The sequence below is a fragment of the Alligator mississippiensis genome, chromosome 5 (genome assembly GCF_030867095.1).
Source record: "Alligator mississippiensis isolate rAllMis1 chromosome 5, rAllMis1, whole genome shotgun sequence".
NCBI classification, from domain to species: Eukaryota; Metazoa; Chordata; order Crocodylia; family Alligatoridae; genus Alligator; species Alligator mississippiensis.
The window spans coordinates 88019219-88032674 of NC_081828.1; positions in this window are offsets into that span (position 1 = coordinate 88019219).

Genomic DNA, 13456 nt, shown 5'->3' on the forward strand with positions numbered 1-13456 from the left:
CCAGCCAGGTGTCCCTCATTTTGTATTTGTGTTTTTGTTTATTTCTCCTGAGATGTAGCACCTTGCATTTCTCTGCACTGAACTTCATCCTATTAGTTCCAGCCCAACTTTCCTGTAAAGACTGCAAGAAACTTGTTTAAAGTTACAAGATGGAATCTGCTTGCCCAAACACCAGCTGCTCAGAAGAATCAGTTCATTAGAACTTTACTTCTGCCACTGTGTGCATCAGTAACTCTGGCAGTAATCAGAAATAATTATAGAAAAGCACATTGACAAATTTGTTATCATCCTGAGAGGCACTGACCTAGAATTTCAGTGTCATATTGGTTTCTCTTCCCCTTCCTTTCTCTTTGAAACACATTCAGGGAGTTAATCCATATAATACATTTCCAAGTTAAGCATATTCCCATATCAGGGATTTAAACCTGGCTGGAATGAGTAGGAACCCAATCTGAAAACAAATAGAACAGAAGGAATACAGTAGCTCTTTAAAGAGAACAGAGTAACTGAAATGTCTGCAATGCTTCTTGACTGTGAATCAAAGACTAAATTGAAATCATAAATACACAGGTTGAAGACACTGATTACTGGAAGGAAGATCTTGGGGAATCCCCTCCCCCAAGTTATAATTTTAGATGCACATTATATCAAGGCACACAGAGCCTTCAGAAACAATAAATTTTCCTTACCTTGTTCAGCTTCCACTTCCTGTCTCTTATCTCTGGGGTAGGGCTGGGTATTGTGCTAAGGGATTCCACAGCTCAGGAGGTGCACCTGTTGTGGCACGGTGCAGTGGAGAGGGTATACCCATTTGCCATAGCTCAGTGTGGACTTGGCATGTGCTGGCAGCAGGCAACCCAATTGTACAGCTCTGCCAGGAAAGTATCACTGGGTATTCTCAAAAGAGAGAAAAACACTGGGAGAATGGGAAAAAATAGTTCCACACAGTAATATCCAGAATGAAACAAGAGCAGGCAAGCTTTGTATCTAGAGATGGGATCCAACTAACTCAGCACTTAACTTAGCTTTGTGAATTCCAAAATCCAAATGCTATGGCAAAAGAGAGAGAGTAAAAAAGATTACAAAATTTCCCCCCCCCCCCAATTATAGCTATTTTTCTCTGAAATTTCATAGACTTTTTGACTGATTTTATAAAAGCCAAATGAAAGATAAATCTTCACAATTTCCAAGTTTTCAGACTTTGTGGTAACAAAGTGGTTATATTATAACATAGCATTTTACAGGTAAGATTAAAAGCCAGATTTTAATATAGTATTTGTGAGAATACCCACATGTGAACACCCACAGTGCAATTTCATGGCATAACCTAATGAAAGCCATTTACAACAGGAGAATGAGAGCGTGTTGGGTGTATGAGTAAAAGAAAAAGAGACAGAGACCATCGTAGCTTTGACCTATGTAAAAAAATGGCATAGTCCCTACGGTTAGGATGTAATTAGCTTAGCTCAGCTCAGGGCCTAGGACCTAGCTAGTTCCAGTGAAATGATCAGGACAATCAATCCTTTGAGGCCGCAAGGAAACAGACCCCACCTGCTCTAATGATGGAAGTCATAATTTAAAGACACTCCTTTACTTAGACTCCAGAAGTTGCTAATTAAGGGTGGCAATACATGTGCTCAGGGATGGGAAGCGGTCCCAAGAGCCACTCTATTTAAAATGTCACAGAACCTCATATATTCAGCGACCTACATTCCTTGGAAGATCCCAGTATAAAAAGACCACATGCTTTAAAAGAGTGGGGCACATGCACCGCTGGAAAATGGAGCCTCATCATGGTTGCTGGCCAGGCTTCATACTGCTGGATTGCTGCAGCTGCAGCCCTCAGAACCCAAAGTAAGGCTGCTGGGGTGAGCCCAGGTGATGGCCCCAGCATCCCCTACTCCACCCAGGGCAACGTGTTGTACACCAGAGCATGTGTGCACGGGGAACAGTAGCAGTGGCACATATTATTGTGCCGCTGATGTTTGTCCCAGGGGAAACACATGTTCCCACTCATGGGGATGTACCCACAGAGACTTGTTAAAAGAGCTGCAGAAAAAGGGGAATAGGAATGTGAGTGAGACTTGTTCTAGAGTGATGTTTCATTATCCTCTCCTTTGTACTAATGGAATGTTGTGGTAATTTTATTTTTCTACTTTTGTTAAGAGGAAAGACGAAGTGATAGAAGTCATAAAACATGGCTGTGTGTTATTGTACCCATTGATCGCTACACTTGCAACTGACTTAGATCAATGTCTTGACCAGCCAGTCCTAACTGAGCAATCAGTGCATCCAAACCCCTGAGGTCATAGGAAACAGCTGCCATTTACTTCAGCCTTTACAGGATGACTCCAAATAGCAGCATGTTGATGTGTGAGGGACTCTGCTATGAGCCCCCATACCCCACCTGCTCTCTTAGCCCCACCCATGGCTGCTCCACCTGACTTCAGCTCCTGGTTCTTTAAAAAAAATACCCCACAAAACCCTGGCCTCACCAGCTCCAGGCAGACAGTGAGAGTGATCCCCACTGCCCCATGCTGCGGGGGGGGGGGGGGGGGGCTCTGCCATGAGCCCCCAGAAGCCCCAAGGCTGCTGCAGCAGCCAGTGAGTGGGTCCTTCTTTTTTTTTTTTTTTTTTTTTTTAAGAGCTGGGAGCTGGGGCCAGGTGGGGCAGCCATGGGGTGAGAGCTGGGAGAGTAGGCAGGGGATGGGAGCTCATGGCAGAGTCCCCCAGGCAGTGTGGGGTGGAGGGGGCAGCCTCCCTGCCTGGCAGCCTCCAGCGAGTGTTTTTTAAAGAGCTGGGAGCTGGGCTGGGTGGGGCAGCCATGGGGGTGGGGGCTGGGAGAGCAGGCAGGGGTCGGGGGACGCTCAGGCGGCTGGGGGAGCAGTCAGGAGATGGAGCTTGACAGGAGTCCACCCATGGTTCCCTCCCCCCTCCTTCAGCCCCCCCTCCCCTGCCCCCTGCTTACCAGCATGGAGTCCAAGTCCATTTCCCTGTGGTGGCAAGAGGGGACTACCCAAAATCTCCAAAGCTCTCTGAATCTTTTCCAAATGGATTCAGAGAGCTTCAAATCAACTCAGACCTTTTTATTGGTCTCCTGATTTGATTTGGATTCAGAGATTTGGCTGCCAAATCAGGCTGAATCTTCTGAATTGAATCAGCATCACATGTCAATGTGATGCACCTTCATGTGTATGTGACATGTTTGTTTATTCATTTGTACCTTTTTCCCATTTGGAACTTTGACTTCCACCATCAACTGTCTTATTCTTTGGACTTTTCTTCTTCTCATGTTTATTAATAGTTTTTAAATTCAAGATCCATTGAGTCTAGGTGTAGGCATACCTCCAGGGGTCTTTTGGTTTGCCTCAACACTTAATGTGAAGATTACAGAAAAGTGCAAGGCATATTATGTTGTTTAGATCTCTTCTCCATGTGTGTACCTGCCATCTTCAGTTATTTTAAACTATTTCTAATATTATTAAGGATTTGTCTAAATCAGCTCTTTATGAAGACTTTAGGTTTACACCAAGGGTTCTTGATAAGCCTCAAAATCTAGGCTGTGCAAATTGCAGCAGTCTTTATATTGGTGCTCAGTATGTAATGCAAAATTATATTTCTGCAGGTGGCTCCAGGCTTATGAAAGCATATCTGGGTTTTACTATTCTGGTTTTAATAACTTCTACCTTTTTTATTTATGTTGTTGCTAGGATGCAAGAAGTAGCAAACCTCTTCTAAGTTAGCTCCAGAAAATATGAATAGTGTTTCCTGTGGTGTGTTGTTTCTCATCATTTTTGTTATTTTGGTATTGATTTTGAAACCCATTTACTTTTCATAGCTCTGATAGCCATTCATTCTGGCTTTTATGTCTCAAATGCCACACACAAGGCCAAGGCCCTGTGACCTCTGTGTAGCACTTTGTCATGCTCCCTTGAATTGTTTCATGGTGAACCTCACTACCCAATCCATTATCAGTGAGAAAAACTGGGGTGATGCAAAACTCTTTGACACTTGTTACCTCATATATTTTAGTCAGCTCTCTCATGCATTATACAACATGTCATATATCCAACATGCCAGAGGCATCTCTGAGTTCTTCCATAGGGTTATTCTGTCCCCTATGTCAAAGGATTTTTAGAAATCTCTGAAATTCTGATATGGCTATGACTACCATTCAATCAACTCTTATATGATGATATGTTAATATTTGATCTGTTCAAGATTTGTCCTTATTAAACTGTCTGTCCCTGTTTTACTCTTACCCCTAGTGCTTTCTTTAGTCTGTCTAATGTTTTTTACCTGGAACAAAAGGTTACCAAATGTGATTCAAGGTTTTACATTGATCTGTTGGCTCTGGATTTAGGATCCAGATACCTTGTTCCGGGCAGGGGGACCCACCCTCAGACAAACCATGACTTTTCTATTTAATAATAAACACATTTTTGATACACAGTGATAACAGAAAAAAAAATATAAACAATCAAATAATTCTATATATCTACCAAATCCTAAGGCTGTCGTCAGAGTCAAAGTACATCTGGTTAGGACACAGTCTTCACTCTGAGGCTCATTCTCTTAGGTGTCAGATGTCAGCTGTCTGGAGGTGAGATACTGAGGCCCACAGCCCCCGTCCAGTAGTGTGCATGAGATGGGCTGTTCACATGCCCTTTCTCCATGGTGGCCTTGGGGATCCTTCCCAGGGGATGGGGATGGGGACAGGGACAGGCACCATTCTCAGGGAGGACAAGGAGGAAGAACCCAGGTGGGGAAAATGGAGGGAACCTTTGTTACTCTCAAGTCTCTGCTTTTGTATTCTCCTGCCTTCCTGATGACTCTTGATTCATGGCTCTCTCTGGTTGGTTGTCTTTCTATGGTCACATATTTACATAGCCTTCTGGGTCTTCTCCTAATTTGGTCTGTTTCCCCCAAACCAGCACTCAGGCCCCCCTGCTCTGAAGCCTTGTCGCTGGTATCACTTTATCTCATGTTATGGATAGTATGGTACATACTCCCTTGGTTCCCAGACTTTAGACAACCTGTCTGCCTTGAAGGCTGTGATCTCATGTTATGACATGCCCCCTCAGTTCTTAGGCTATGTGTGTATGCATTGGCCTTGTTGTATTAAACAGCCTGTCGGCTTCCAGGACTATGAGACACTTTGTGTGTGAGACCCAAGCTCTTTAGAAATCAGTTAACCCCTGCTGCCCATCTTGACCCATCCTAATACATGTATCTCTACCTATAAACCAATTCTCAAAATAAAACAGATCTTTAAATACAGTGCCTAAGCCAACATGATCATAGTCTCATTTCTTTGGCTGCTTTTTTATGCTTTTATTTATTTATTTTTCTGTATCTTTATAAGTTCAACAAATATTTGTTGTATCTGTAAAGTTTGTTTTGGGAACCTCCATTGGAACTACCTTGACTTAGCATGTTGCCATTTTTTAAGAATTTAACTACCTTTACTATTTCTACTCCATGGATAATACAATATACATTTTACTCATCTTTCTATGCCTTTAATGTGCAAGACATCCACTGTCTTTCCATCCAGGCACTGTTTCCTTAAAGCTAAACTGTTCTGATGTCTTCATTATTATGTTTCCTTTGTTCTCCTAGATTGGTCAGGGAGGAAAACAAATACCAACAGACAACTGTCTGGTGATATTATACAATACCTTCATATTGTTTTGCACTGTGGCACTCTATGCATCCCGTGCCATTTTGTTTCTAAAGTCTCGTTTGTCTTTCTTGACATTCATTTTAACCTCTTTGCTCTTTCTGGTGTATTCCTCCTGATATACCTATTTCTGTATTCTTGTTCTTGCTTGATTTAATTTCAGTTTGGTTTTGTGCTTGTCTTCTATATTCTTCCATGTGTCTTTTTAGCTTTTCTTTTTGAATATCCAGGCTAGTTTGCAGTGAAAGTTTCCTTTGTACATTTCCATTTGCCACTTCCTATTCAATTATTTCTATGTAGAAACACCTGTTAGCTCTTTGCATTGCCTTCTGTAGTTTGGTGATGTTATAAGGCAGGTTCTTTACTGTTTTTTCTTTTGGGTTCTTGTTTTTGGAATGGCCAACTTTGTATTCAAGGTCTGAAAAAAATATTTGTTAGTAAAAGCTGTTCCAAGGAATAAAACTAGCTATGAGGGAAAATCATACTTTTATGAATATTTTATAAAGTCCCCACAAGCATAGTAAGCCCATGTCCTTAAAAATTATGTCCATTTAATACCTGAAGGCCTGAATACTAGAAGTGGGAAAAAGAACACAGTATGGAAATAATTATAGGGAAATAAGATGTTGGTGAGATGGAAAATTGTTGAAATATGTGTTAGTTTTTGTGGAGTAAATTCCCTGAACATCTGAGACCATTTTACCTCATTGCAGTATTCACAAGATAGCATGGGAGGTCAATAGATCACAGAACAGGGAACTAAATTGATCACATTAAAATTTGATACAGATGGAGAATTATTTTATCTGACTTATGGAAATGGGGATGTGGCAGAGGTGGAAGTGGACCATTAATTATTTGTAGCTAAATTGAGAATGACAGGTTGTTACAGTCAATTTGATAGTGTAGTAGTTGAATATTAATATTTAAATGGTTGTAATAATAATACATTTTTATATTATATACAATATATACTACAAAAATATATTCATATATAATATAAACCATATGTGGCGGTGCACTTTTAGTGCCTGGCACTTTAAGGGCTGAGTCAGGCAGCCAGCAGGTGCCTGATTGCAGTGGCCATTTTGAAACATCAGCCAGCTATATAAACACAGCAGTTCACTGTTGGTAGCCAGGCAGAGACATCATTTGGCTGAACTGTTGTATGAAATATCTGGCAGGTAGGGTTGTATGAAATTTTGGCAGCTATTTTGTTTCAGATTTGGATATTTCAACAGCTAAAACACTGAATCCAAAATGAAACACAGGACTCTGAAAAAGCTCTGAAATGAAACAGGCTATCCAAAACATTTGGAAATTTTCTGAAATGATTCAGATGTTTCTAAAATGTTTCAGAGCTGTTTTGGAGGTGGGCTTGCAGGGAAAGGGGGGCGGGGGAAGGATGGCTCTGATATTGACATCTGTAGTTGGCCAGTGATGACCATCTGCTCCTGAGGTCCCTTCCCAATCCTGGGGAGGGACAAAGAAGCACCATAAAAAGCTGTATTGGTGAACTGAGTCTGCCATTTTCAGCTGCATCTGTCCGAACAGGAACAGCAGAGACTGAGAGCACGGCAGCATCATTCTGTAAGCTTGCAGCTTGGTAGTGCCTTGCTACCAAGTTGTAGTCATTTGCCAACACTTTCCTATTTATTTTCCCTTACCTACCCTTCCCCCCAAAATCCTGTTATTTGTTCTTGTTATCCCCCCACCCCCACCAAAACAAAAAGAAAGCAGTGCTTTGCCTGAAAAGCACTCAATACACATGCATTTAATTTTATCACTCACTCACTCACTCACTCACTCACTCACTCACTCACTCACTCACTCACTCACTCACACGTTTCCAGCACATGAAATACAAAGCGTCCTGGAAAGGCAGGTGCCAGGTCTTCTCCTTGGGGAAGGAGAAGGGGCAGACGGAGAGCTTTAAGTTCCTCCCCACCCCCCAAACTTGGACTCAGCCTCTTCCCTAGCACTAGCAGGCATAAGGCTTCTTCTGGTGCTAGTGGCAGCAAGGAGGTGGGACCAGTGCCTGTATCTACACCACCTCCAATAACAACAGCTGTAATAATAACCCCCAGCACCACCAGGATGTCATTGACGGTCTCCTCCACTACTGTGATTAACAAGGAATAACGGCCATATGTTGACTGACAGTAGATTCAGGCTAGACATCGGGAGGCACTACTTCACAGTCAGGGTGGCTAGGATCTGTAACCAACTTCCGAGGTAAGTGAGTCTCACTCCTACCCTGGGGGGTCTTCAAAAGGAGGCTAGATAAACACCTAGCGGGTGTCATTTGACCCCAGCATTCTGTCTTGCCCATGGCAGGGGGTCAGGTTTGATGGTCTGTTTCAGGTCCCTTCCAACCCTACCAACTATGAAACCATTGTCCCAAGCAAGAGGGTGTTCCATACTGTGGGGGATGTTGTGACGCCCCACCACACCTGCTTGGGTCCTGGTCTGGTGCCACAGCTGGTGTTCTTCAAGGTGAACCTCCTACTGCTGGGGTTTCCCAAGCACCACCTGTAGACAGAGTTCCATCCTCACACTCCATCTGCACCCATTTCCTTTTTTTAAAAACATTTAATGCCCCTCTCTCAGAGCTGGAGGCAGCACTCACTGCATCACCAGCCAGTAGGGGAAGAGCATGTCCCTGGTGAGCTCCCATGCCAGGATGAACTTGGAGGTATGGACTAGAACTATGAGGAAGGAGGAGGCCCCAGGTCCTAGGCCTGTCCACTAAAACTGCACACTGCCAGGCTCAGGAGGTCTAGTGGGATTGATGGTGGCACAGCAGCCCCAAGAAATGCCAGGATTGAGAATCTCCCTTGTGAAAGGCAGGTAGGAGGCATCTTATAACCTCCAGCCACCACGTGCACACAGAGTCCTGGATGGGGAAAGCCCAGACCACTATGATCTTTGAGAGACCTGAGGTTTGCTGGTTGCAGTGGAGTTGTGAGGCTCCAGGTGAGCTCAGCTTAGCTTCCTGGGATGCCATCTGCAAGGCATGGGCTTTTGGGTTTAAAACCCTTCATCAGGCTGAGGAAGAATCTAGTTGGTGTGTATGTGCTCTTCCTGGATGGAAGGAATAGTAGAGAAGCTAGAGGCTGCAATGCAGGCAAGAAAGTCAGTCAGTGAAAATGGAAATGGAGGCATTAGGTGGTGAAGGACAGGCTGGGGTATGGGGGAAGGGGGATGTAGCAGGTTAAAAGTGGAGAGGTTACTGGAATCAGATGTCAGACAGGTTGTAGTGTGTCATAAATCCAGTGTCTATATTGGGTTCTTGAGTTTCTGCATCTAGGAGGTTGATGAAGTGAAATTCATAGGCCCATCTGTGAAAAGTGGTTTCTAAATTCCCTTTGAGGGTCAGGACTGAGAGACTGAAGGCAGAGTAGTTTTCTTGTGAGAAATATTCCCCCACAGGTAGTTGGGCATTCTTGTCTGTAATAGATTCTGATGCACAGTTTGTTGGGGTACTGGAGATATGTTAGCAGGTTTTGCATTTCTTGTCATCGCATGGTCTGGATCCATTTGGTATGTTTTGGGAGGTAGGAAGTTGGCTTCTGGTGATGAGGCTAGTGGGGTTCAGTGCTTGTTTGAATTTACAAACCATTTTTCACAGATAGGCCTGTGAACTTCACTTCATCAACCTCCTAGATACAGAAACTCATGGACTCAATGTAGAGGCTGGATTGAAGATGAGCTACAACTTGCCAGACATCTGACTCCCCAGGCAGCAGGTACCTCTCAACTTTTACCTGCTACATCCCCCTTCCACCCACCCCCCTCCCTCCCAGTCTCTCTCTCACCCCCTGATGCCTCAATTTACATTTTCACTGACTGACTTCCCTGTCTGCATTGCATGACAGCCTCTGACTTCTTTATTATTCCTTTCATCCAGGAACAGCGCACACACACACCAACTAGGTGCTTCTTCAGTCTGAGAAAGGGCTTTTAAACCTGAAATCTTGCAAAGAAGAATTTCTCCAAGTATTCAGTTGGTCTAATAAAAGATATCAAATACACCCTAAGAACCTTGTCTGGGTTATATCCTTAGACCAACACGGCTACAACCTACACCCCTTAAGACACACAAGTGACATGAATTTTGCTTTCAGTAGTTTGAGGTGAAGTTTCACAGAAATCCCTGCACCACTCTGCCTGAAACCTGGAAGGCTTCCCTCATGCCCACATGAGGGGCAACATATGTGGCAGGACAGGTGCTAATGAGAGCCACCATTTAATGCCTCACTCTCAGAGCTGGAGGCAGTAGTTTATTTTCTCACCAGCTGGCAGGGAAAGAACATCTCCCTGATGAGCTCCTGTGCCAGTAAGAACTTGGAGGTATATGTGCTGGGGCATATGGGGAGGAGGAGGCTCCACATCATCCTGGGTATGACCTAAAGCTGCACCCTGCCAGGGTTTGAAGTCCTGGATGTGGCTGCCGGTGGTGTAGCAGCCCCAGGAAATGACAGGACTTTGAACCTCCCTGGTGGAAGGCAGGTACGAACAGGAAGCACCTGATAACCTCCAGCTACCACACAGTTCTGGCTGGGGAAAGTCCAGACCTGTAAAATTTTTGAGAGGCCTGAGGTTTACTGGTTGCAGTGGAGTTGTGAAGGTGAGAATAGGGGCTACCAGTCCTGCAGTATTCATCCCACTGTGCCTTTAACACACACACAAAGTCACACGTCACAAGTTTTGTTTGTCAACAGCCTAAGGTGCAGTTTCCCAGAAACCCCTGCACCTATCCTCTTGAAAGCTCACAGGCTTCATGGCCTCATCAGGGGCTACCATCCCTGCAGTTTTCCTCTGAACAGTTTGAGGTGCAGTTTCCCAGAAATCCTTGCACCTGTATTGGTAGGCTTTATGGCTTCAGAAGGGGATAGCATCCCTGCAAGTTTTATCTGAAGCAGGCAGGAAGTGACAAAGTTATAGACAGTTTTGTGATTCCCCATTATACCAAACCACCGTCAAAATTCTGAAACATCTCCAAAACAGTTTCAGCTGAAACAAAATGGGACAGTGATTCAAAACACTGAAATGAATCACTGTACCTCCTAACTGCCTAATCTGAAACCAAAACGAAACACAGGCATTTCACACAGCCTTACTGGAAAGTAGCAGCAGGGGGCTTTTAGTCCTGGGCATGACCTAAAACTTCACCCTGCTGGGATAGGGAACCCTGTTCGGATGGTCAGTGGTGTGGAAGCCCCATTCAAATACCAGGACAGCTCACCTCCCTGCTGAAAGGCGGGTTGGGGCTCCTCAAGAACCCCTAGCCCCCACAACACATCCTTACTTAATTATTTGTAAAGTGACTAAATCATTCAGAAAATGTTCATCAGATACAAGATTCTGTTGAGCAAGTTACTGTCTCATTCAATAATTAAAAAACAATAAAACAAAATAAAACCCTTCATCAACATTTGGTTTTCCCCTAGAATTGCTACTGTAGATGCATTGTAGGGCTGACAAATGATTTAAAAAGTTAATGGCAAATAATTGTGAGAGTAAAAAAAAAAGCCACAATTAATTGCAATTTTAATCACATAATTAAAGAATAGCCCATGTGCTGTGCGGCTTCTCTCCACCACCACCAACGGTGCACAGCCCCTGCAGCAGTGAGGGAGAGGGGCCACTTTCCCCCCATGCCAAGTAGCAGCTTCTGCCTGGCTACTGCTGCTGCTCAGTGTGGGTGGGTGAGTTTGGGGCAGGCATGAGATGGGCCAGAGGCAGGGCTGTGTGCATGGGTTCTGGCTGGTCTGGAGCTGGTCCACTTTGCTGGTCAAAACAATGTGCATGATTAAAAAAATAAATGTGTTAATTTGTTTTTGCATTTATTGTGTAAGTTAACTGACAGCCCTAATAAATTGTAATATAACTATTCCTAATGGGAGTGATCCAAAGCTTATTTAGAAATAGATGTACTGGGCGTGTCTACATGTGCATTTACACACTTTAGTTAATGTGCATTAAATCTAGTATCTCCATTGTGAGGTACTAGGAAAATGTGCATTAGCCTGCTGTCTTAATGGGCTCCTAAAAACATGGAGGGAGCTGGCTCTGATGTGCTGAAAATTCAGCATGTTGGAGCAGACTCAGTTAATCAAGTCTGCAGGAGCATGGAAATAAATGCACTCGAGCAGACTGTAACATCATGTGTATTAGCGTTCCCATGCCAAAAAATGGTGGTAAGACACTTTGAACTAAAACTCATTGAATGAGCTTTAGTTCAAAGCACCCTACCACCATTTTTCAGCACGGAGGATGCTGATGCTGATGCACATGATGCTCAGACACTAATTAAACTCTCACTAATTAAAATGTTTCCCTGCACCTCTTGGAGCACACGTAAAAATACCCAGTGTGCATTACTTAAAGAGCATGGAGCATTTTTATACATACTCTGGAGGTGAGGAGGGCAGCACTTTAGTTAGAGCCGCTCTAATTAAAGCGCTACCACATCTAGTGCATCAGCATTCCTGCATTTAAAACTGGTGGAGGGGGTTCTTGAACTAAAGCTTGTTGAGCTTTAGTCAAACACTCCCACTGCCATTTTTAAGTACAGGGACACTGATACATGAGATGCAGGAGCAGTGCCGTAGCAGCTAAGTTTGGCACCTGGGTCAAAGCCCACAGTGGCAGCCTGCCCTTCCTCTGTTCAAAGATCCGGGGGCACTTGCCTGGGAGTGCATGCAGTGGCAGAAGCCACCCTTCCCCCATCCCCGTGCCCACTCAAACAAGCCACTCAAGGCTCCATCCCATGCCCCACCCCAGCAGGACAATGCCTGTTGGTGCCCCTTCACTTTGGCGCCTGGGGCAGTCACCCTGCTCACTGCCCCCCCTTGCTATGTCACTGCAAAGGAGGTTGCTGGAATGTGTTAATTGCCATGTTCCAGCAGGCTCAATTAACTGAGTCTGCTCCAATGAGCTGGAATACACTAATCTGGGGTAAATCTGGCTAATATAACATTATACATGGGGCACAATTCTCTGGAAGACTGAACACACAAATAAATCATTTTCTGATTGGTAATCGTCAGGGATCCTAGTTTTCTAGATCTCCATCTAAAAACCACAAAAATCCACATTTTTCCACAAACTACCAAAAACATGGAGGTGTCCTATGGTGAGCAGTGCCATTTCTGCTCTCTCTCATATTTGCCACAGTCCCTCCCCCCATCCTTGCTGCTGATTGGCTGAAAGGCAAAAACCATGGCAAAAACAAGAGAGCAGAAATGGGCACCACTCATGGACATTGCCATGATTTCAGCAGGTTGTGCAAAAATGTAAATTCCACGGTTTCCCATGGTGAATGGAAAACTAAGATCCTTGGAAAAGGCTAGAAGCAATCACACAGGTGTGGATGTTCCCCCCCCCCCCCCCATTTTACTTTTGGAGAAGATGTGCTAGGTTTCTAGGACTGAATATTCACTTTGACTATTTAAATGTAAGTAAATAAATCACAAATTAAAAATGGGATGAATGAGGAAAAAGAGAAAAACTGCTTTGGTATGCAAACATATACCCTAGTGAAAGTTGTAGGATTTGAGTCCTACTTAAATTAAATTTCTTTTTTTTTTTTCTTTTCCTTACACCCATCTTTTACTAAGTCAGGTGCAACTAAAATGGTTTCTGTTTTATCTTAAAATGCTTAGAAACTCTTAAAAGAAATCACTATGTTTTGAGTAAATTTAGGAGGCATAGACTGGTATAACAGAAACCTTTGAATCATAGGCATTAATGCTTCATGTCTTATTA